Source organism: Myxine glutinosa, chromosome 2 (genome assembly GCF_964187855.1).
Source record: "Myxine glutinosa chromosome 2, kmMyxGlut1.1, whole genome shotgun sequence".
NCBI classification, from domain to species: domain Eukaryota; kingdom Metazoa; phylum Chordata; class Myxini; order Myxiniformes; family Myxinidae; genus Myxine; species Myxine glutinosa.
This window is the reverse complement of record NC_136262.1, coordinates 130,686,073-130,710,212: the sequence shown is the minus strand read 5'-3', so window position 1 is coordinate 130,710,212 and position 24,140 is coordinate 130,686,073. Positions and strand designations below refer to the sequence as shown.

General features: G+C 50.7%; 1 protein-coding gene across 1 annotated transcript in view; it reads right to left on the bottom strand.

Annotated features, from left to right (window-relative positions):
- LOC137421254 (RNA-binding Raly-like protein) overlaps nucleotides 1–23,926 on the bottom strand; it is a 182,290-nt gene extending 158,364 nt beyond the window's left edge. The window contains exon 1 of the mRNA XM_068107128.2: nucleotides 23,866–23,926. The gene's annotated coding sequence lies outside the window, so the exon portion shown is untranslated. The remainder of the gene's footprint in view (nucleotides 1–23,865) is intronic.
- Between the last annotated feature and the right edge of the window lie 214 nt (nucleotides 23,927–24,140).

Here is a 24,140-nt window from a genome sequence, read left to right as displayed (position 1 = left end):
TCGTTTTGGCTTTGCGAATGGACCAAACCATTCCATGCAAATAGGAGGGTGGTTCTGTGGTCGTTCGTTTTGGCTTTGCGAATGGACCAAACCATTCCATGCAAATAGGAGGGTGGTTTTGTGGTCGTTCGTTTTGGCTTTGCGAATGGACCAAACCATTCCATGCAAATAGGAGGGTGGTTCTGTGGTCGTTCGTTTTGGCTTTGCGAATGGACCAAACCATTCCATGCAAATAGGAGGGTGGTTTTGTGGTCGTAACTGCCACGTGGTTTCAAAGTTTTTGTTGTTGCTTGCACGTGTGTTTTTTTGCAAGCACGTACGTGCGGGCACGCCCTAGTATATATAAATAGAGGTAATATTGAGTTACGGAATTAATTACTTTCAAGAATACACAAGGACAACCAAGAGGTTGAATGATATGAGTGGATATTCTTCACACTCAGGAAGAAGTTGAATGATATGATTGGATATTCTTCACACTTATGGAAGAAGTTGAATGATATGATTGGATATTCTTCACACTTATGGAAGAAGTTGAATGATATGATTGGATATTCTTCACACTTATGGAAGAAGTTGAATGATATGATTGGATATTCTTCACACTCAGGAAGAGGTTGAATGATATGATTGGATATTCTTCACACTTATGGAAGAAGTTGAATGATATGATTGGATATTCTTCACACTCAGGAAGAAGTTGAATGATATGATTGGATATTCTTCACACTCAGGAAGAAGTTGAATGATATGATTGGATATTCTTCACACTCAGGAAGAAGTTGAATGATATGATTGGATATTCTTCACACTTATGGAAGAAGTTGAATGATATGATTGGATATTCTTCACACTTATGGAAGAAGTTGAATGATATGATTGGATATTCTTCACACTCAGGAAGAAGTTGAATGATATGATTGGATATTCTTCACACTTATGGAAGAAGTTGAATGATATGATTGGATATTCTTCACACTCAGGAAGAGGTTGAATGATATGATTGGATATTCTTCACACTTATGGAAGAAGTTGAATGATATGATTGGATATTCTTCACACTCAGGAAGAAGTTGAATGATATGATTGGATATTCTTCACACTCAGGAAGAGGTTGAATGATATGATTGGATATTCTTCACACTCAGGAAGAAGTTGAATGATATGATTGGATATTCTTCACACTCAGGAAGAAGTTGAATGATATGATTGGATATTCTTCACACTTATGGAAGAAGTTGAATGATATGATTGGATATTCTTCACACTCAGGAAGAAGTTGAATGATATGATTGGATATTCTTCACACTCAGGAAGAGGTTGAATGATATGATTGGATATTCTTCACACTCAGGAAGAAGTTGAATGATATGATTGGATATTCTTCACACTCAGGAAGAGGTTGAATGATATGATTGGATATTCTTCACACTTATGGAAGAAGTTGAATGATATGATTGGATATTCTTCACACTCAGGAAGAAGTTGAATGATATGATTGGATATTCTTCACACTCAGGAAGAAGTTGAATGATATGATTGGATATTCTTCACACTTAGGAAGAGGTTGAATGATATGATTGGATATTCTTCACACTCAGGAAGAATTTGAATGATATGATTGGATATTCTTCACACTTATGGAAGAAGTTGAATGATATGATTGAATATTCTTCACACTCAGGAAGAAGTTGAATGATATGATTGGATATTCTTCACACTCAGGAAGAGGTTGAATGATATGATTGGATATTCTTCACACTCAGGAAGAAGTTGAATGATATGATTGGATATTCTTCACACTCAGGAAGAGGTTGAATGATATGATTGGATATTCTTCACACTTATGGAAGAAGTTGAATGATATGATTGGATATTCTTCACACTCAGGAAGAAGTTGAATGATATGATTGGATATTCTTCACACTTATGGAAGAAGTTGAATGATATGATTGGATATTCTTCACACTCAGGAAGAGGTTGAATGATATGATTGGATATTCTTCACACTCAGGAAGAAGTTGAATGATATGATTGGATATTCTTCACACTCAGGAAGAAGTTGAATGATATGATTGGATATTCTTCACACTCAGGAAGAAGTTGAATGATATGATTGGATATTCTTCACACTCAGGAAGAGGTTGAATGATATGATTGGATATTCTTCACACTCAGGAAGAAGTTGAATGATATGATTGGATATTCTTCACACTCAGGAAGAGGTTGAATGATATGATTGGATATTCTTCACACTTATGGAAGAAGTTGAATGATATGATTGGATATTCTTCACACTCAGGAAGAAGTTGAATGATATGATTGGATATTCTTCACACTTATGGAAGAAGTTGAATGATATGATTGGATATTCTTCACACTCAGGAAGAGGTTGAATGATATGATTGGATATTCTTCACACTCAGGAAGAAGTTGAATGATATGATTGGATATTCTTCACACTCAGGAAGAAGTTGAATGATATGATTGGATATTCTTCACACTCAGGAAGAAGTTGAATGATATGATTGGATATTCTTCACACTCAGGAAGAGGTTGAATGATATGATTGGATATTCTTCACACTCAGGAAGAAGTTGAATGATATGATTGGATATTCTTCACACTCAGGAAGAAGTTGAATGATATGATTGGATATTCTTCACACTTATGGAAGAAGTTGAATGATATGATTGGATATTCTTCACACTTATGGAAGAAGTTGAATGATATGATTGGATATTCTTCACACTCAGGAAGAGGTTGAATGATATGATTGGATATTCTTCACACTTATGGAAGAAGTTGAATGATATGATTGGATATTCTTCACACTCAGGAAGAAGTTGAATGATATGATTGGATATTCTTCACACTTAGGAAGAGGTTGAATGATATGATTGGATATTCTTCACACTCAGGAAGAAGTTGAATGATATGATTGGATATTCTTCACACTCAGGAAGAGGTTGAATGATATGATTGGATATTCTTCACACTCAGGAAGAAGTTGAATGATATGATTGGATATTCTTCACACTTAGGAAGAGGTTGAATGATATGATTGGATATTCTTCACACTCAGGAAGAAGTTGAATGATATGATTGGATATTCTTCACACTTATGAAAGAAGTTGAATGATATGATTGGATATTCTTCACACTCAGGAAGAAGTTGAATGATATGATTGGATATTCTTCACACTTATGGAAGAAGTTGAATGATATGATTGGATATTCTTCACACTTATGAAAGAAGTTGAATGATATGATTGAATATTCTTCACACTCAGGAAGAATTTGAATGATATGATTGGATATTCTTCACACTCAGGAAGAGGTTGAATGATATGATTGGATATTCTTCACACTCAGGAAGAAGTTGAATGATATGATTGGATATTCTTCACACTCAGGAAGAAGTTGAATGATATGATTGGATATTCTCCACTCAGGAAGAAGTTGAATGATATGATTGGATATTCTTCACACTCAGGAAGAAGTTGAATGATATGATTGGTTATGCTATGAGCCAATTGATTAAGGAAAATATTTTGTGATGGCCATATTCGTGGCAACTCAGTTAGTGCCACTGCACCTTTAAAATGCATCCCTGCGTTCATTTTTCGATCGATTGAGTTGAAATTTTGAACAATCGGATCTGGACTGTCGTTGTTAACGACTCTAGCACGCACTCGTCCAACCAGGATGGAGCGGTATGGTCCCCGGATCATCACTGCCCGCAGTTTTAATTAGTTTTACTTTTTCTTGGTCATATAATTTTGAAGACATGCATGTCATGATATTAGGAAATGTTTGTTCTGTTGAACGGAATAAATGTTGTTTATTTGTGTGGGTGTGTATTTTTTTGTGTATTTTGGATATATTTTCACGGCTAATTCCAGTTAACATCCTGCAAAATTTGCTCGTTTTCTGGCCAAGTCGAAATTGCGTTGAGTTCCTATGGCAGGCGCCATTAAAAGCGCTGTGTAATAGTTGAGCTCCCTTTATTTCGTTTTGGTCATGCGGATGAGCAAACAAAGTGACAAATGCTGCGGCTGGAGCAGTAGAAGCGATGTTTTTTAATGGAAACGATGTAATGAGGAATTAAAAGTGGGAGGGGGCAACACCACGCATACCTCTTTTAAGGTGTGTATAAACCCTGGAATATTTCAGCAATCAATACAATGCTGAAACTATGTAAGTTAATTTAATGAGTAATTTAATGAGTAATTTAATGAGTAATTCAATGAGTAATTTAATGAGTAATTTAATGAGTAATTTAATGAGTAATTTAATGAGTAATTTAATGAGTAATTTAATGAGTAATTTAATGAGTAATTTAATGAGTAATTCAATGAGTAATTTAATGAGTAATTTAATGAGTAATTTAATGAGTAATTCAATGAGTAATTCAATGAGTAATTTAATGAGTAATTTAATGAGTAATTTAATGAGTAATTCAATGAGTAATTTAATGAGTAATTTAATGAGTAATTTAATGAGTAATTTAATGAGTAATTTAATGAGTAATTTAATGAGTAATTTAATGAGGAATTTAATGAGGAATTAAAAGTGGGAGGGGGCAACACCACGCATACCTCTTTTAAGGTGTGTATAAACCCTGGAATAAACGTGGGAGGGGGCAACACCACGCATACCTCTTTTGAGGTGTGTATAAACCCTGGAATATTTCAGCAATCAATACGATGCTGAAATGATGTAATTTATTGTGTAATATGGTCGACCTTGGGTTTGTTTGGGTTTGTTGTTTATTTTTGTGGGTGTCTATTTTGAGTATTTTGGATATATTTTCACGACTAATTCCAGTTATCGTCCTGCAAAAGGTCTGCTCGTTCTTTTCCTTTGAGTCGTAAATTCCTGTTGAACTCTCATTAAAAAGCGGAATTAAGTACGCTGTGTGATGATGGAGATCCTTGATGACGAATCAGGAATAGTGAATGAGCAGACAAATATCACGGATGGTACACCAGATAGGGAAAATGTAGATGAAACCCCTTTTGCTCAGGTGCTGTGTAGCGCTGCACAAAGATCCATATGAGCGGGGCCTGGGTGCTGTGTAATTAGTACACAAAGAACCAATTACTAGGGTGCTGAATAAACACAAAGATCCATTTTTGGAGCTGGTTCTCCCGGTGCTGTGATTTATTCAAAGAACCAAATCTTGCAAGAATTAAGATATGATTTGTCGACATTAGAAATACTTTAATATATGTAACGATTTTGTAACGATCATCCTGCAAAAGGTCTGCTCGTTCTTTTTCCTTTGAGTCGTAAATTCCTGTTGAATTCTCATTAAAATGCGGAATTAAGTACGCTGTGTGATGATGGAGATCCTTGATGACGAATCAGGAATAGGGAATGAGCAAACAAATATCACGGATGCTGCGGCTAGAGCAGTGGAAGCGATTTTTGAATTGTTCAATGATTATTCGATATTGTTATGACTTTTTGTCAATAGGTATACTAAGTGGCCATGAGGTAGCCTGTTGCTATGTACAGTTTTATTCTATTGTTGATTATACCACATAGCTGTGGTGATAAAGGAAATGTTCGTTTAAATAGATGATTATGATAGGACCATGACTATAAAATCATGATGATTATTATGAATGATATCATAGGGTTCAAATGCAGAATGATTGCATGAACTTGGGAAAGAACTTTCAAGCCCTATGGGATAAATTGGGTATTACAAGCGATGGAGTTTCAAAATTTAGCATGATTGAAGGAATTTGACAGTCCCATTACAGGAGTTTTACGAAATTTATATTGCCAAGAGATTTTGGGTACTATTAAAAGGAAAATGATGAGATATTTTTCCTAAAGAACTTTAATATCTGGCATCCATTTTGGCTGTCTCACGAATGAAGGATGAGTTGCCTTTAGTGGTTGCAAAGAAAAATTTGTGGAGACCAGGCAAAATGGGAAAATATGTCAGATATGACCCTAGGACAGGACGGCGATTCATCAATTGACATGAGGTACGAATCCGAGGTGACGACCGATGAAATTCGATCTCAGTCAATGGATGGACCTGTCCTGACATCATTGGGGAAAGGGCTTATGCAAGGAGTCATTCAAAATGATTAATTTGATTTATTGATGAATATTGATGAATTAATTGAAATTGAATAATTGATTGAATTGTTAATTGATTGAATCTAATTGATTGAATTTAATTGCATAAATTGAACTGAATAAATTGAATTGAATATATTGATTGTTTGATTGATGAAAATGCGGTCTCAAGAAAGAAGCTTTGATATCTTTGCGAGATATTATCAATGTGGAGACAACCTGGGAAAATTGAGCAAGGTGGTGAGTTTATATACAGATATATATGTGCGGTTACCATTGTGTGATTTCCCCGTCAAACAGAGCGGACACCTGAGGATTCACCCACTTCATACTGACCCTCCGGCTCATCTGCAAATACTGATCTGTGAGATTGGATTGTGCAAAAGCCACAGCTGAGGGAGATTCTCTGGAAATCACCGTGCGAACAGGTGGAGAGATCCTTCCTGGAGGTACGAGTGAAGCTTTAGAGGAACCTGGAACAAGCTACAACACATCCAACGCTACTTTGATAAAAGGCAGAATGGGAAATGGAGCCTGCAAGAACACACAAGGACAACCAGAGATTCCACAAAAAGGTACTTGTACACATCATATGTACGACCGTTATGGTGCCGAAGCTATAAGGCAGGTCGAGAATTGGTATTTGTGGACAAAGGGACATGATGAGGAGTTTCCAAGAGATGGTACATTTGAGCGAAGTCGATTGGAAAGATTGGAACAAAGATTGAAAGCCAGGAAGAGACAGAATCTAACGGTAGACTGGCTTGCATTCCATCTTTGGGATGGTGAATCCAGACAACGGGAACAGCAAGAACGGATAACGGAACTAGAACTTAAAATAAAAAGGATACAGGATACAGTGGAGGAGACAAATGCACAACTGCCCTCGAAATTAGGAATGAAAGTCACAGTTGTCCCATCTGATTTCCAGTTGTCTCCCCAAAAAGGACGGTACAGAGAATTTTTTCGTGTTTCAGGAGATAACGAGAGATTGCAGTGGCAACTCAGGGATGTAGAGATGCAGCCCAGCAATACAAGTGCACAGGCGCACAGATCAGACAACGACAGAAACCGGTGTTTCGAGTGTGGAAAGATGGGACATTGGAGAAGAAGATGTCCGTATGTCAACAGGAAGACAAGGTCATGGGGCAAACCAAGATCAAGGGTACCAGTGCTTACCGGTACCTCAGACAATGATTAGGCCTTCATTGCTGCAAATCCCAAATGATGATTGGCCTCAACAGATTCGATTACTGGACAAACATGAACAACTGTCAATGATTCTTGTGTCTGAAAAGTTTTCAGAGCAAGAATGATTCATTTTTCTTTTTGCTTGTTAACAAATTAATAATTAATTGATAAAATGCCAAAATTGGATCTTCTATTTTGGGCACAGCAATTTTAAATTTACAAAGTTTGGAACAATTGCGTTGCAATTGTTGGCAAACCAAGTAACAAGAGTCACATGATGATCAGGTGGGAATTTCGGACTATTGTTCCGCACGATTGATAGGTCAATGGTCGACTGACATGCAAATGGGTGTGTAGTCAAAATTTGGATAGATTATTGTGAAGGCAGAAAGGGTAATTTCAATATGACATCATAAGGGTTTTCTAAGAATGGACTTCTGGTTTATTTGTCTATAAGCATTTTGAATTTGATTGACAAATTTTATGAAATTGAAATAAAATTGACACCCATCTGATCTGTAAATAATGGTTCCAACGCAAACAAATATGCATAATGCATGTGTGTGTGTGTTTTTGTGTATCAATCTTACAAGATTGTTGACACCGACAGTGTGCCTGTCTGGAAATGGATAGTTATATGTGGATGGGATTGGGATATGTGGATGGGATTGAATATCCAGAGAATCCGTAAAATAAAATAGAAATATAATTTGATTATGAACATTATCTCTTTTGTCAAGGGAAATGGAATATAAAAAAAATTTGATGTGCTGGGTTATGAGCAGCCATTAATTAATAGTAAAATTGTGAGTAATTTTGGGATTCCATTTTTGATAGAATGTATATGAGAATAACATCTATTTATGGATATGAGCTTCATAAAAGGAAATGAGGAAGTACAAAATCATCCAAATTTGGGAGAGGTCTTACACTGACTTCCCAGAATACTCTGCTCATGGATTTTATATATATAAACTTGAATTTTATCAGCATATAAATTGTGCTGTATGTATGGATGTGTTTTAGGCATAGATGATATGGGAAAAGAGTAAAGAAAATTTTGCTGGTTTGAACTATTGTGGGTTTTTCAGTTCTGGAGTTTAAACAAAGTCACTGGTTAACAGATGAGAAAGGATAGTAAATAAATTATTCTCTGCTGGGCAAATTAAGTACGATATTACTAAGACTTATGAGAGCTATTGTTCCGCCTTACAGCAGTGGAAAATTATTGGAAAAAATTAGATCCAACATAATGAATCTATAAAAGAATGTGATAGGGATAATATCCTCAATTTGTACTAATTATTTGATTGTGGGTAAAGGAATTAAGTCATCGTAGTGGATTGTTAACAGCAGCCTGAAAATGTCCTGAGAGTGTGCATCCATGTAATCAGAAATCCCAGATTTGTTTTTACAAACAACATTTTGGTAGAGGTCTTGTGTGGAACACTTCCTTGGTAGATAAAAACGGTACTGCATGCTGGCAGCCACTTTTGCGGCCAGTTAGGCCAAACAAATTGAGAGGAAATTGTAGTTAAATACGTAAGTTACACATGGCTATTTGTAAAAAAGGAAATTTGTTGAGATGGGAAACATTTTTTCGAAGGTTTATTAAGGTGTTATAATATGACATGTGGCAAGGCAAACTATTGGATGGGAAAATTAGATCTGGCTATAGAATAAATTTATTGACCCCTTGAAGTTAATCCTTCGAATCATTGTTTCACTGGCATTTTTGTTCAAATTGGAAATAGTTTGGTAGAGCTTTGGTTAAAACCTTTGGTTGCGGTATCTTGGAACGAATTGATAAACCATAGGAGATTGATAAGAATAGAAACAAATATGGACCCAAAATAGAAAGTTGGATTCATGCCTCTCATTGCAAGCAAGCACATGGGGCTAAGGTGGACGATCCCACAGAAAATGAGGCTGCACCTAGCAGCCCAGCAGAACATTCAGTGGTAGAAAAATGATAGTCATGATTTACAGTCATTTGAATTACATTTTAACACCCCTTGCATTGATAAACATTACATTTTCAACATGTGATATTCCTACTTGGAATAGTGACATTTATTTGCCTACATGACATACAATTACCTGCTGATATTAATACAGCATGAGTGAAAAAATGTATCACAACTACACTCATGATCAGGGGATTGAGTTCAACCCCGGGAGATAGGGGGATCAGGGTAAGACAAATAATCTGATTATGTTACATATTAAGGGATTTTCTTTATTTACCTTTTAGGAAGCTTGTTAGTTTGGTATATAATGTTAAATGTCATCGACATATAACTATGTCATAGATATGAATATATACAAGGAGTAGCAGACTTGTTTGTTGGTTTAGTAGTTATATTGGCAATTGTTTTAGTGGTGGCTTGCTTGAAAGCCTTAGTGACGGTGTGTTTGAATAAGGTAACCAACAACACGATGATAACGCATGAAGTGACAAATGAGGAAAGAAATGTGGAACCAGAAAAGGAAGACTTTTATGGCGACATAAATACTGAGATTAAAAGACTAAATCAAGTGATGTTGCAAATGAATACAGTAGAATTAAGATAATGGCATAACGACAATGTTATGAGTTGTGTCAATTACAATATCAATGAACTCATATCACCACGAGTGACACACTGTTAGGAAAAAAAAAAAAAAAAAAAGAGGGAAAAGAAAAAGTGGAGAGGAATTATGGTAATAATACATTATGCTTAATTTGTTGGTTTGGGAAAATTGTTGTTGGGAATTAGGTATTCCCGTGTGTGATTGTAATCATATACAATGCTATTCTTAGTTTAGTAATAAAATACATACCTGATTGAATATTATTTGTGTGACGCATATAAATGAATATAACTTTTTGTGTTAAGGAAAAACAACAAATTGTTGAATGTGAAACTGTCGGAAGATATACATGATTATGCTGATTTCATGGTAAGATGTACCCTATCTGATTCAGTGTGTGCGGAAAGCAGATTCAGATATGACTGAGCATAAGGATAAGACGAGATCACATTTTGGAGGGATTGCTAACGGAATTGGGAAGAAGAAAGAAAGAAAATTTGTGGCTAAAAAATGAAGTTAATCGTGGCATACACCCTCTTTCTCAAAGAATGATGAAGACATTCTCCCGTGTAACTTGGAGATGAATGCTTACCTTCACCAAGGAAATTTATGTGACCATTTGCCTGGATCACACTGCAACATATGAAAGAAAGGCGATCACTTACTCTTGTTCGAAGACTTCGAACATTCACCATATCAGAAGTTGCAGGACAACGACATTTTACCTGCAACCTCTGTGAAATGCGGGGACATATGTTATTACTTCACCAACGTCCGGGGAACCAGCATGGAGCTGCAAAAAACGGCTGTGCCCTTGTCACAACAGCTGTGCACGATTCTGCTGGATTGCTCCTGGTAAGGACCATGAATGACCTGAACACCATGGTCCCAACATCATTGTGGATGCATCCGGCATCCCTGTTCCACATCTTGCTGGCCAATCAATGTCACACCAATACTTGCTGCCCACTCACAATAAGGGAGGAGGCAAGTCAACTACAACTGGGTGAAGGCCTTGTTCAGGAATTACTATGGTTTACAGCAAAAAGTGGCAAGAATGCTACAAGGAGAGCAGGGTCAGTCTATGACTCCGCAATGTTACCACAACAGCGAAATCCTACACGAAGTAGTGCAGGAGCTATGAAGACATTAGGAGAAAATGTTTCATACCTGGATTCAAACACAAGTGATCAGCCCTTCCTTTCAAACAAAGTCAACATTTGTGTGGAGGCAAACGTTTTTGCCAGATGGTGCAGATGCTTTACAAAACTTGAAAATGAAGTGAAATTGTTGTATCTTGGTGATGGTGAAGTGTTGTTTTGAAAATATATTTGTGATGCAAATGCAATAGATTGAACAATATGGAAGGAGTCAATGACCAACGAAATGTTTTGTGATTCTTGCAGGATGACGGTGTATGCCTAAGGGAATTTGATTACCAAAGTTATGATTATTTACTTATACTTGTAATGATGTTTACTTGTAGTGATTGATTGTTTACTTATATTGATGTTTAGATTAATGGTTAATATAAACAAAAACAAAAAGATGAGGGAATTGTGGAAGTGTAATTCAGTGTAACTTATTAATTGGCACTGGTAACTTATTGGTTGACCTAGTAACAAAGCAGATGCATTTTACATGCAAACTCTGTGGGGGACGGGTTTGTAAATGAGTTAGGAATGTGCACGAACATGATGGTCTCTTGAAACACCTGGTCACAGCCCCAGGCTGGAGCACCCCCCTATTGTTTGATAAAAGGAACTCACAGCAGGGGGGGGCTAGCTGGCGCCAGGAAGGCGACCGGTGACGTCGGCGGAGAGGAGATTACGAGTTCAGCGGACAGAGGATTAAGTCGAGTTGGTCCATATAAGCGGGAGCTGCGGCTGGAGTCGAGAGGACTTGCTGCGAGGAGCTCTGACGAACGGGACCATGGCGGAGGAACATCAGCCGAACGAAAAAGGACCATGGAAAAGAGTTAATCTCAGCCATTGAATAATGCGGTATTATTTGGTAAATGGAATCAAGTGAATAACCAGTTAATAAACCAGACCTTTTGTAAAACCTGTTTCCGACCATTGGCGTCTTGAGTCTCACCCTCCACTTCCGCGACAGTAGCCAGCCCAGAGAGGAGATTCCGCTCATATGCTAGGGAGACTCCCTCTAGCTCTTCTCAAAGAGTTGTACTCGTAAAAACTATTTATTTTTGTTATTTTCGCTGGTATTTATTGTTGCCTGTCAAGTGTAAGCTTCTTGTTTTTATGTTGTTTTTTTAAGTTTAATGAATGTTTTTTTAGTTTAATGAATGTTTTTTAGTTTAATGAATGTTTTCTAGTTATATTCATGATAAAGTTCAATGTAAAACTTATTTTGCCAAACAGTTTCCTTCTACCGAAGTAGGTATTGCTCTGTGGTATTTTACTATAATTAAGTGGACTTCAGGCTGTTATTAAGCTTTAACAAGTACAGAGGGTGCCCTTCCCATGTACCTACTTTCAATGGATGAAGTGTGTGTGTGTGTGTGTGTGTGTGTGTGTGTGTGTGTGTGTGTGTGTGTGTGTGTGCGTGTGTGTGCGTGTGCGTGTGTGGCATTTTTTTGTGTAATTATACTGGAGCTTTCTAATGTGGAATGTGATACACCAAAATCATCATCATCATCATCTCTTGAGTTGATTTGGTTATGGGAGAGGGAGGGAAGTATACCCGCTCACTACGGGGGTGACAGGAAGAGTCATTCCTCTCTGGGATATATAGAATACAGTAGATCTAGGGTCAGGCCTCAACAACATCGGGGGTGTGTTCATTGACCACGATTCTTGTGGAGAGCTCGTCAAGTGGTTTAAGCATTCATGCAAGCATTCCATTCAAAACCGTTAACAAGGAACGGCTGGCTTGGCAAGCGCTAGCTAGCTGCTTGGTAACTGAACACACCCTGGGTTTTCTCCCTTTCAGTTTAGTGTTAAACAGCAGAAGTGACTGTTTCAAAAGGTGCCCTTATAGGGTGCTCTTACTGTATGGGATGCTCTTACCAAAATGGCATGATAAGCTATTTATACATGTTAACACCCCGTTTGTTCAAGGGGAAACCCCTTGGGGGAGACGGGATATTATTAGTATAACTATTGTTTTATAGTAACATAAATATTAGATTTTTGTTATTCGAAGCGGCCTTGCACAGGAGAAGGCGGTGAGCATGGGAGAGGGAGGCGAGCATGGGAGAAGGCAGTGAGCATGGGAGAAGGCAGTGAGCATGGGAGAAGGCAGTGAGCATGGGAGAGGGAGGCGAGCATGGGAGAAGGTGGTGAGCAGGGGAGAGTGGCGAGCAATGGAGACTGGCGAGCATGGGAGAGGGCAGCGAGCAAGGGAGAAGGCGGGGAGCATGGGAGAGGGAGGCGAGCATGGGAGAAGGCAGTGAGCATGGGAGAGGGAGGCGAGCATGGAAGAAGGCAGTGAGCATGGGAGAGGGAGGCGAGCATGGGAGAAGGCGGTGAGCATGGGAAAAAGTGGTGAGCATGGGAGAAGGCGGTGAGTAAGGGAGAGGGCGGTGAGCATGGGAGAAGGCGGTGAGCATGGGAAAAGGCGGTGAGCATGGGAGAGGGAAGCGAGCATGGGAGAGGGAGGCGAGCATGGGAGAAGGCGGTGAGCATGGGAGAGTGGCGAGCACGGGAGAGGGCAGCGAGCACGGGAGAGGGCAGCGAGCAAGGGAGAAGGCGGTGGGCATGGGAGAGGGAAGTGAGCAAGGGAGAGGGAGGCGAGCATGGGATAAGGCGGTGAGCATGGGAGAGTGGCGAGCATGGGAGAAGGCGGTGAGCATGGGAGAGGGAGGCAAACATGGGAGAAGGCGGTGAGCATGGGAGAGTGGCGAGCAAGGCAGAAGGCGGTGAGCATGGGAGAGGGAGGTGAGGATGGGAGAAGGCAGTGAGCATGGGAGAGTGGCGAGCATGGGAGAGGGCGGCGAGCATGGGAGAAGGCGGTGAGCATGGGAGAGGGAGTCAATCAAGGGAGAAGGCGGTGAGCATGGGAGAGGACGGCGAGCAAGGGAGAGGGAGAGGGCGGCCAGCACGGGAGAGGGCGGCCAGCACGGGAGAGGGCGGCGAGCAGGGGAGAGGGTGGCGAGCACGGGAGAGGGCGGCTAGTGCGGGAGAGGGCAGCTAGCGGGGGAGAGGACGGCCAGTGCAGGAGAGGGCAGCCAGCGTGGGAGAGGGCGGAGAGCATGGGAGAGGAAGGCCAGCGTGGGAGAGGAAGGCCAGCGTGGGACAGGAAGGCCAGCGTGGGACAGGAAGGCCAGCGTGGGACAGGAAGGCGAGCACGGGAGAGGGCGGCGAGCACGGGAGAGGGCGGCGAGCACGGGAGAGGACGGCCAGCACGGGAGAGGACGGCCAGCACGGGAGAGGGCAGCCAGCGTGGGAGAGGGCGACAAGCATGGAAAGGGCAGCTAGCATTGGAGGAGCGGCGAGCATGGGAGAGGGCGGTGAGCATGGGAGAGGGCGGTGAGCATGGGAGAGGGCGGCGAGCATGGGAGAGGGCGGCGAGCATGGGAGAGGGCGGCGAGCATGGGAGAGGGCGGCGAGCATGGGAGAGGGCGGCGAGCATGGGGGGCGGCGAGTGCAGGAGAGAGTGGCGAGCATGGAAAGTGCGGCGAGCATGGGGAGGGCAGTGAGCATGGAAGAGGATGGTGAGCGAGGAAGAGGATGGCGAGCAGCGACAGGGAGGCAGGCAGGGTGAGGGTGGTGAGTGTGGGAGAGGGAGGCGAGCATGGAAAGGGCAGCGAGCATGGGAGAGGTTGGCGAGCATTTGAGAGGGTGGCGAGCATGGAGGAGGGCGGCGAGCATGGAGGAGCAGTGAGCATGGAAGAGGATAGCGAGCGAGGAAGAGGATGGTGAGCAGCAACAGGGAGGCAGGCAGGGTGAGGGTCATGAGTGCAGGAGAGGGAGGGGAGCATGGTAGAGGATGCCGAGCATGGGAGAGGGAGGCAAGCATAGGAGAGGGTGGCGAGCATGGGAGAGGGCGGCAAGCATGGGAGAGGGCGGCAAGCATGGGAGAGGGCGGCGAGCATGGAGGTCAGCGAGCATGGGGGGGGGGGGGCTGTGAGTGTGGGAGAGAGTGGCGAGCATGGAAAGGGCAGCGAGCATGGGTGAGGGCGGTGAGCATGGAGAGGGCAGTGAGTGTGGGAGAGGACAGCGAGCATGGGTGGGCGGTCAGTGTGGGAGTGAGTGGCGAGCATGAAAAGGGCAGCGAGCATGGGAGTGGGGGTGAGCATGGGATAGGGCAGCGAGCATGGAGGAGGGCGGCGAGCATGGAGAGGTCGGCGAGCATGGAGAGGTCGGCGAGCAAGGAGAGGTCGGCGAGCATGGAGAGGTCGGCAAGTGCTGGAGGCCGGTGAATGCTGGAGAGGCCGGCGAGTGCGGGAGAGGACAGCAAGCATGGAGAGGGTGGTGACTGTGGGAGAGGATGGCGAGCATGGAAAGGGTGGTGAGCACGGGAGAGGGAGTCGAGCACAGGAGAGGTCTGTGACCATGGAGAGGGTGGCGAGTGTGGAAGAGGGCGGTGAGCAGGGAGAGGGCAGAGAGCAGAGAAAGTGCAGAGAGGGCGGCAAGCACTGGAGAGGGCTGCGAGCATGGAAGAGGGTGGCGAGCATGGAAGAGGGTGGCGAGCATGGAAGAGGGTGGCGAGTGAGTGTGAGGGCTGCAAGCAGCGAGAGAGGGGTGAGCAGGGAGACGGCGGTGAGCAGGGAGACGGCGGCGAGCAGGGAGACGGCGGCGAGCAGGGAGACGGCGGCGAGAAGGGAGACGGCGGCGAGAAGGGAGACGGCGGCGAGAAGGGAGACGGCGGCGAGAAGGGAGACGGCGGCGTGCAGGGAGACGGCGGCGAGCAGGGAGACGGCGGCGAGCAGGGAGACGGCGGCGAGCAGGGAGACGGCGGCGAGCAGGGAGACGGCGGCGAGCAGGGAGACGGCGGCGAGCAGGGAGACGGCGGCGAGCAGGGAGACGGCGGCGAGAAGGGAGACGGCGGCGAGAAGGGAGACGGCGGCGAGCAGGGAGACGGCGGCGAGAAGGGAGACGTCGGCGAGAAGGGAGACGGCGGCGAGAAGGGAGATGGCGACGAGCATGGAGAGGGCGACGAGCATGGAGAGGGCGGCAAGTGCGGGAGAGGGCATCGATCATGGAGAGGGCGGCGAGCATGGAGAGGGCAGCGAGCCTGGAGAGGGCGGTGAGCATGTAGAGGGCGGCGAGTGCAGGAGAGGGCAGCAAGCACGGAGAGGGCGGCAAGCACGGAGAGGGCGGCGAGCATGGAGAGGGCGGCGAGCATGGAGAGGAAGGCGAGCATGGAGAGGAAGGCGAGCATGGGGAGCAAGTGAGCATGGAGAGGGCAGCGAGTGCAGGAGAGGGTAGTGAGCATGGAGAGGGCGGCGAGTGCGGGAGAGGGCAGCGAGCAGGGAGATGGTGGCAAGTGTGGGAGAGGGCAGCGGGCATGGAGAGGGCAGCGAGCATGGAGAGAGCGGCGAGCATGGAGAGGGTGGCGAGTGCGGGAGAGGGCAGCGAGTGCGGGAGAGGGCAGCGAGCATGGAGATGGCGGCGAGTGCGGGAGAGGGCGGCGAGCATGGAGAGGGCAGTGAGCATCGAGAGGGCAGTGAGCATGGAGAGGCCGGCGAGTGCGGGAGAGCACAGTGAGCACGGAGAGAGCGGCGAGCATGGAGAGGGCAGTGATCATGGAGAGGCCGGCGAGTGCGGGAGAGCACAGCGAGCACGGAGAGAGCGGCGAGCATGGAGAGGACAGCGAGTGCGGGAGAGGGCAGCGAGCATGGAGAGGGCGGCGAGCATGGAGAGGGCGGCGAGCATGGAGAGGGCGGCGAGCATGGAGAGGACAGCAAGTGCGGGAGAGGGCAGCGAGCATGGAGAGGGCAGCTGGCATTGAGAGGGCAGCTGGCATTGAGGGCGGCGAGCATGGAGAGGGCAGCTGGCATTGAGAGGGCGGCGAGCATGGAGAGGGCGGCGAGCATGGAGAGGGCGGCGAGCATGGAGAGGGCGGCGAGCATGGAGAGGGCGGCGAGCATGGAGAGGGCGGCGAGCATGGAGAGGGCGGCGAGTGCGGGAGAGGACAGCGAGCATGGAGAGAGTGGCGAGCATGGGAGAGGGCGGCGAGCAAGGCAGAAGGCGGTGAGCATGGGAGAGGGAGGTGAGCAAGGGATAGGGAGGCGAGCATGGGAGAAGGCAGTGAGCATGGGAGAGTGGCGAGCATGGGAGAGGGCGGCGAGCAAGGCAGAAGGCGGTGAGCATGGGAGAGGGAGGTGAGCAAGGGATAGGGAGGCGAGCATGGGAGAAGGCAGTGAGCATGGAGAGGTCGGCGAGCATGGAGAGGTCGGCGAGCAAGGAGAGGTCGGCGAGCATGGATAGGTCGGCAAGTGCTGGAGGCCGGTGAATGCTGGAGAGGCCGGCGAGTGCGGGAGAGGACAGCAAGCATGGAGAGGGTGGTGACTGTGGGAGAGGATGGCGAGCATGGAAAGGGTGGTGAGCACGGGAGAGGGAGTCGAGCACAGGAGAGGTCTGTGACCATGGAGAGGGTGGCGAGTGTGGAAGAGGGCGGCGAGCAGGGAGACGGCGGCGAGCAGGGAGACGGCGGCGAGCAGGGAGACGGCGGCGAGCAAGGAGACGGCGGCGAGCAGGGAGACGGCGGCGAGCAGGGAGACGGCGGCGAGAAGGGAGACGGCGGCGAGAAGGGAGACGGCGGCGAGCAGGGAGACGGCGGCGAGAAGGGAGACGGCGGCGAGAAGGGAGACGGCGACGAGCATGGAGAGGGCGACGAGCATGGAGAGGGCGACGAGCATGGAGAGGGCGGCAAGTGCGGGAGAGGGCATCGATCATGGAGAGGGCGGCGAGCATGGAGAGGGCAGCGAGCCTGGAGAGGGCGGTGAGCATGTAGAGGGCGGCGAGTGCAGGAGAGGGCAGCAAGCACGGAGAGGGCGGCAAGCACGGAGAGGGCGGCGAGCATGGAGAGGGTGGCGAGCATGGAGAGTAAGGCGAGCATGGAGAGGAAGGCGAGCATGGGGAGCAAGTGAGCATGGAGAGGGCAGCGAGTGCAGGAGAGGGTAGTGAGCATGGAGAGGGCGGCGAGTGCGGGAGAGGGCAGCGAGCAGGGAGATGGTGGCAAGTGTGGGAGAGGGCAGCGGGCATGGAGAGGGCAGCGAGCATGGAGAGAGCGGCGAGCATGGAGAGGGTGGCGAGTGCGGGAGAGGGCAGCGAGTGCGGGAGAGGGCAGCGAGCATGGAGATGGCGGCGAGTGCGGGAGAGGGCGGCGAGCATGGAGAGGGCAGTGAGCATCGAGAGGGCAGTGAGCATGGAGAGGCCGGCGAGTGCGGGAGAGCACAGCGAGCACGGAGAGAGCGGCGAGCATGGAGAGGGCAGTGATCATGGAGAGGCCGGCGAGTGTGGGAGAGCACAGCGAGCACGGAGAGAGCGGCGAGCATGGAGAGGACAGCGAGTGCGGGAGAGGGCAGCGAGCATGGAGAGGGCGGCGAGCATGGAGAGGGCAGCTGGCATTGAGAGGGCGGCGAGCATGGAGAGGGCGGCGAGCATGGAGAGGACAGCGAGTGCGGGAGAGGGCAGCGAGCATGGAGAGGGCAGCTGGCATTGAGAGGGCAGCTGGCATTGAGAGGGCGGCGAGCATGGAGAGGGCAGCTGGCATTGAGAGGGCGGCGAGCATGGAGAGGGCGGCGAGCATGGAGAGGGCGGCGAGCATGGAGAGGGCGGCGAGCATGGAGAGGGCGGCGAGCATGGAGAGGGCGGCGAGCATGGAGAGGGCGGCGAGCATGGAGAGGGCGGCGAGTGCGGGAGAGGACAGCGAGCATGGAGAGAGTGGCGAGCATGGGAGAGGGCGGCGAGCAAGGCAGAAGGCGGTGAGCATGGGAGAGGGAGGTGAGCAAGGGATAGGGAGGCGAGCATGGGAGAGTGGCGAGCATGGGAGAGGGCGGCGAGCATGGGAGAGGGCGGCGAGCATGGGAGAAGGCGGTGAGCATGGGAGAGGGAATCAATCAAGGGAGAAGGCGGTGAGCATGGGAGAGGGCAGCGAGCAAGGGAGAGGGCGGCGAGCACGGGAGAGGGCGGCCAGCACGGGAGAGGGCGGCGACCACGGGAGAGGGCGGCGACCACGGGAGAGGGCGGCGAGCACGGGAGAGGACGGCTAGTGTGGGAGAGGGCAGCTAGCGGGGGAGAGGACGGCCAGTGCAGGAGAGGGCAGCCAGCGCGGGAGAGGGCGGAGAGCATGGGAGAGGAAGGCCAGCGCGGGAGAGGAAGGCCAGCGTGGGACAGGAAGGCCAGCGTGGGAGAGGATGGCGAGCACGGGAGAAGGCGGCGAGCACGGGAGAGGACGGCCAGCACGGGAGAGGGCAGCCAGGATTGGAGGAGCGGCGAGCATGGGAGAGGGCGGCGAGCATGGGAGAGGGCGGCGAGCATGGGAGAGGGCGGCGAGCATGGGAGAGGGCGACAAGCATGGAAAGGGCAGCTAGCATTGGAGGAGCGGCGAGCATGGGAGAGGGCGGCGAGCATGGGAGAGGGCGGCGAGCATGGGAGAGGGCGGCGAGCATGGGAGAGGGCGGCGAGCATGGGGGGCGGCGAGTGCAGGAGAGAGTGGCGAGCATGGAAAGTGCGGCGAGCATGGGGAGGGCAGTGAGCATGGAAGAGGATGGTGAGCGAGGAAGAGGATGGCGAGCAGCGACAGGGAGGCAGGCAGGGTGAGGGTGGTGAGTGTGGGAGAGGGAGGCGAGCATGGAAAGGGCAGCGAGCATGGGAGAGGTTGGCGAGCATTTGAGAGGGCGGCGAGCATTGAGGAGGGCGGCGAGCATTGAGGAGGGCGGCGAGCATGGAGGAGCAGTGAGCATGGAAGAGGATAGCGAGCGAGGAAGAGGATGGCGAGCAGCAACAGGGAGGCAGGCAGGGTGAGGGTCATGAGTGCAGGAGAGGGAGGGGAGCATGGTAGAGGATGCCGAGCATGCGGGAGGAAGGCAAGCATAGGAGAGGGTGGCGAGCATGGGAGAGGGCGGCAAGCATGGGAGAGGGCGGCAAGCATGGGAGAGGGCGGCGAGCATGGAGGTCAGCGAGCATGGGGGGGGGGGAGCTGTGAGTGTGGGAGAGAGTGGCGAGCATGGAAAGGGCAGCGAGCATGGGTGAGGGCGGTGAGCATGGAGAGGGCAGTGAGTGTGGGAGAGGACAGCGAGCATGGGTGGGCGGTCAGTGTGGGAGTGAGTGGCGAGCATGAAAAGGGCAGCGAGCATGGGAGAGGGGGTGAGCATGGGAGAGGGCAGCGAGCATGGAGGAGGGCGGCAAGCATGGAGAGGTCGGCGAGCATGGAGAGGTCGGCGAGCAAGGAGAGGTCGGCGAGCATGGAGAGGTCGGCAAGTGCTGGAGAGGCCGGTGAATGCTGGAGAGGCCGGTGAATGCTGGAGAGGCCGGTGAATGCTGGAGAGGCCGGCGAGTGCGGGAGAGGACAGCAAGCATGGAGAGGGTGGTGACTGTGGGAGAGGATGGCGAGCATGGAAAGGGTGGTGAGCACGGGAGAGGGAGTCGAGCACAGGAGAGGTCTGTGAGCATGGAGAGGGTGGCGAGTGTGGAAGAGGGCGGTGAGCAGGGAGAGGGCAGAGAGCAGGGAAAGTGCAGAGAGGGCGGCAAGCACTGGAGAGGGCTGCGAGCATGGAAGAGGGTGGCGAGTGAGTGAGAGGGCAGCAAGCAGCGAGAGAGGGGTGAGCAGGGAGACGGCGGTGAGCAGGGAGACGGCGGCGAGCAGGGAGACGGCGGCGAGAAGGGAGACGGCGGCGTGCAGGGAGACGGCGGCGTGCAGGGAGACGGCGGCGAGAAGGGAGACGGCGGCGAGCAGGGAGACGGCGGCGAGCAGGGAGACGGCGGCGAGCAGGGAGACGGCGGCGAGCAGGGAGACGGCGGCGAGCAGGGAGACGGCGGCGAGCAGGGAGACGGCGGCGAGCAGGGAGACGGCGGCGAGCAGGGAGACGGCGGCGAGAAGGGAGACGGCGGCGAGAAGGGAGACGGCGGCGAGAAGGGAGACGGCGGCGAGAAGGGAGACGGCGGCGTGCAGGGAGACGGCGGCGAGCAGGGAGACGGCGGCGAGCATGGAGAGGGCGGCGAGCAGGGAGAGAGCGGCGAGCAGGGAGAGAGCGGCGAGCAGGGAGAGGACGGCGAGCAGGGAGAGGACGGCGAGCAGGGAGAGGACGGCGAGCAGGGAGAGGACGGCGAGCAGGGAGAGGACGGCGAGCAGGGAGAGGACGGCGAGCAGGGAGAGGACGGCGAGCAGGGAGAGGACGGCGAGCAGGGAGAGGACGGCGAGCAGGGAGAGGGGGGCGAGCAGGGAGAAGGCGGCGAGCGTGGAGAGGGCGGCGAGCGTGGAGAGGGCGGCGAGCGTGGAGAGGGCGGCGAGCGTGGAGAGGGCGGCGAGCGTGGAGAGGGCGGCGAGCATGGAGAGGGCGGCGAGCATGGAGAGGACGGCGAGCATGGAGAGGGCGGCGAGTGCGGGAGAGGACGGCGAGCATGGAGAGAGTGGCGAGCATGGAGAGAGTGGCGAGCATGGAGAGAGTGGCGAGCATGGAGAGAGTGGCGAGCATGGAGAGAGTGGCGAGCATGGAGAGGGCGGCGAGTGCGGAGAGGGCGGCGAGTGCGGGAGAGGCGGCTAGCATTGAGAGTGCGGCGAGCATGGAGAGGGCGGCGAGCATGGAGAGGGCGGCGAGTGCGGGAGAGGACAGCAAGCATGGAGAGGGTGGTGACTGTGGGAGAGGATGGCGAGCATGGAAAGGGTGGTGAGCACGGGAGAGGGAGTCGAGCACAGGAGAGGTCTGTGAGCATGGAGAGGGTGGCGAGTGTGGAAGAGGGCGGTGAGCAGGGAGAGGGCAGAGAGCAGGGAAAGTGCAGAGAGGGCGGCAAGCACTGGAGAGGGCTGCGAGCATGGACGAGGGTGGCGAGTGAGTGAGAGGGCAGCAAGCAGCGAGAGAGGGGTGAGCAGGGAGACGGCGGTGAGCAGGGAGACGGCGGCGAGCATGGAGGACGGCGAGTGCGGGAGAGGGCAGCGAGCATGGAGAGGGCGGCGAGCATGGAGAGGGCGGCGAGCATGGAGAGAGCAGCGGGCATGGAGAGAGCAGCTGGCATTGAGAGGGCGTCGAGCATGGAGAGGGCAGCTGGCATTGAGAGGGCGGCGAGCATGGAGAGGGCGGCTAGCATGGAGAGGGCGGCTAGCATGGAGAGGGCGGCTAGCATTGAGAGGGCGGCGAACATGGAGAGGGCGGCGAGCATGGAGAGGACGGCGAGCATGGAGAGGACGGCGAGCATGGAGAGGGCGGCGAGCATGGAGAGGGCGGCGAGCATGGAGAGGGAGGCGAGCATGGAGAGGGCGGCGAGCTTGGGAGAGGGCGGCGAGCGTGGGAGAGGGCGGCGAGCGTGGGAGAGGGCGGCGAGCGTGGGAGAGCAGGCAGGTACGAGGGTCGAGCGGCAGGTACGAGGGTCGAGCGGCAGGTACGAGGGTCGAGCGGCAGGTACGAGGGTCGAGCGGCAGGTACGAGGGTCGAGCGGCAGGTACGAGGGTCGAGCGGCAGGTACGAGGGTCGAGCGGCAGGTACGAGGGTCGAGCGGCAGGTACGAGGGTCGATCGGCAGGTTCGAGGGTCGATCGGCAGGTACGAGGGTCGATCGGCAGGTACGAGGGTCGAACGGCAGGTACGAGGGTCGAACGGCAGGTACGAGGGTCGAACGGCAGGTACGAGGGTCGAGCGGCAGGTACGAGGGTCGAGCGGAAGGTACGAGGGTCGAGCGGAAGGTACGAGGGTCAAGCGGCAGGTACGAGGGTCGAGCGGCAGGTACGAGGGTCGAGCGGCAGGTACGAGGGTCGAGCGGCAGGTACGAGGGTCGAGCGGCAGGTACGAGGGTCGAGCGGCAGGTACGAGGGTCGAGCGGCAGGTACGAGGGTCGAGCGGCAGGTACGAGGGTCGAGCGGCAGGTACGAGGGTCGAGCGGCAGGTACGAGGGTCGAGCGGCAGGTACGAGGGTCGAGCGGCAGGTACGAGGGTCGAGCGGCAGGTACGAGGGTCGAGCGGCAGGTACGAGGCCCGAGCGGCAGGTACGAGGGTCGAGCGGCAGGTACGAGGGTCGAGCGGCAGGTACGAGGGTCGAGCGGCAGGTACGAGGGTCGAGCGGCAGGTACGAGGGTAGAGCGGCAGGTACGAGGGTCGAGCGGCAGGTGAGAACGCTGAGCAGCAGATGGGAGGGCCGAGCAACAGGTGCGAGGGTCATGGTACAGGATCTAATCATAGAGCGAGCGACAGGATCATGGGGCAAAGAAGAGGAGCGAGGGGCGAGATTAGAGTGGGATCAGGTAGTGCAGAGGAGGATGAACTCCATGAGAATGTGGTGATCGTTTTGATGAGCACGAGCAAGACGAGTGTGTTGTCACCTCCAGTCGTTCGTTAGGCCTGGCTAACCGGTTCTTGAAAGACTTTATAGGCCAAAAACTTTCCACGGCCTTCCAGAAAAAGTGGGAATAATTGGGGCCGTTAAAGTGGGATTATTAAGAGTACAACAATGCATGTTATTCCATGCAGATAATATGGTGAATGGTATTTTTGGCTCAGGTACTGCAGTCAGGTATGCTCAGCACATTCTCATCGGGCAGGAGTTACCTGACGGTAGTATTGGCGGCAAATGTTTGAGCTGAGTCTGTTGAGTGACACGAGACATAAACTCAGAAACAAAAGGTGATCATGGAACGAAACATCTTAGACGCTTTGCACCGACACAACACACGTTACAGGTAGAAGGCTCACAGGTGAGGACGCGTTGCCCGCGTGCTGCGACGACCGAATCCCATCGGACTCCTTAGGAACGCGCGTGCCGGATCACGCGGAGCCAGCAGGTCTCATGCTCACGAATTACCGGGAAAAACAATAACGTAAACACCAAACGGAAACGGCACGAACACATCGCCGCCTTATGCCGTGTCTCGGGGTACTCACCGAGTAGTGTGCTCTGCACTTGGCTCGCGCACACCCGCTCCGGCTCAATCCCAGCGCCAGGGAGGGAAGGAGGGAGGGCCACGATCCGCCGGACCAGGCAATGCTCGGACAGCAGGTTTGGCGCAGCTCGGCGTTTCGACCGCCCTGACGTCAGGGCGCCGGGTGGGGCTGGGTGTGCGCGAGGAGGATGCCGAGTGGGTAACAGGTGAGGGGGGACATCGGGTTGGGGAGGGGGGGTCGGGCTGGGAAATATCGGGTGGGGGGGGGTCGGGTTG